Raw genomic sequence first — 1,777 nt, forward strand, 5'->3', positions numbered from 1 at the left:
CAGCTGTGATCGAAGGGAGGAGGGTGGTTGGCTTACAGGGAATTAAAATCAACAAAGAGGGCGGGTTTGCATCAAGGACAAATACACATAACTGTCACACCGTAGCCTGGCCAGTCATGAAACTGGTTTTCAAAGCCTCTCTGATGCGCAGGATGGCAACCTGTGCTCTTCTAATCGTCCTGGTGTCTGGCTGCTCAAAATTGGCCGCCAGACAATTTGCCTCAACCTCCCACCCCACCATAAACATCTCCCCCATACTCTCAAAGATATTATGGAGCACACAGCAAGCAGCAATAACAATGGGAATGTTGGTTGGGCTGAGGTCTAACTAGTCACCAAACAGCCCCAGCGAACTTTTAAACGTCCAAAGGCACATTCTACCACCATTCTGCACTTGCTCAGCCTATAGTTGAACTGCTCCTTACTACTGTCCAGGCTGCCTGTGTATGGTTTCATGAGCCATGGGAGGAAGGGGTAGGCTGGGTCCCCAAGAATAACTATTGGCATTTCAACATCCCCAATGGTAATTTTCTGGTCAGGGAAGTAAGTCCCTTCTTGCAGCTGCTTGAACAGCCCAGAGTTCCTAAAGATGCGAGCATCATGCACCTTTCCCGGCCATCCCATGTTGATGTTGGTGAAATGTCCCTTGTGATCCACCAGTGCTTGCAGCACCATTGAGAAATACCCCTTGCAGTTTACATACTGGTTGGCAAGGTGGTCCAGTGCCAAGATAGGGATATGCGTTCCATCTATCGCCCCACCACAGTTAGGGAACCCCATTGCAGCAAAGCCATCCACTATGACCTGCACATTTCCCAGAGTCACTACCCTTGATAACAGAATGTCAGTGATTGCATTGGCTACATGGATCACAGCAGTCCCCACAGTAGATTTGCCCACTCCAAATTGATTCCTGACTGACCGGTAGCAGTCAGGCATTGCAAGCTTCCACAGGGCTAACGCCACTCACTTCTCAACTGTCAGGGCAGCTCTCATCTTGGTATTCCTGTGCTTCAGGGCAGGGGAAAGAAACTCACAAAGTTCAAGGAAAGTGGCCTTTCACATGCGAAAGTTTTGCAGCCACTGTGAATCATCCAATACCTGCAACACTATGCGGTCCCACCAGTCTGTGCTTGTTTGCCTAGCCCAGAATCGGCGTTCCACTGTATCAACCAGCTCCAGTACTGCCATGATGTCCTAATTGCCACAGCCCATGCTTTCAGGAACATCTGTGTCTCATAGACTCATAGACTCTAAGGTCAGAAGGGACCATTATGATCATCTAGTCTGACCTCCTGCATGATGCGGGCCACAAAACCTGACCCACCCACTCCTGGAAGAATTCTCTCCCTTGACTTAGCTTTTGAACTCCCCATATCATTATTTAAAGACTTCTAGTCGCTCAGAATCCTCCAGCAAGCGACCCCTGCCCCATGCTGCAGAGGAAGGCGAAAAACCTCCAGGGCCTCTGCCAATCTACCCTGGAGGAAAATTCCTTCCCGACCCCAAATATGGCAATCAGCTGAACCCCGAGCATGCGGGCAAGATTCTCTAGCCAGACCTTCTGGAAAAGTTCTCTGTAGTAACTTTTAGTATCCCATCATTGACCATTGTTATCGACCTATTGACTAAAATCACTGTATCCCATCAAACCATCCCCTCCATAAACTTATCAAGCTTGATCTTAAAGCCAGAGAGGTCTTTCGCCCCCACTGTTTCCCTCGGAAGGCTGTTCCAAAGCATGTCCCCCACACAATCATCCTTGTGCTAGCGTCTC

Source organism: Chrysemys picta, chromosome 1 (genome assembly GCF_011386835.1).
Source record: "Chrysemys picta bellii isolate R12L10 chromosome 1, ASM1138683v2, whole genome shotgun sequence".
NCBI lineage: Eukaryota > Metazoa > Chordata > Testudines > Emydidae > Chrysemys > Chrysemys picta.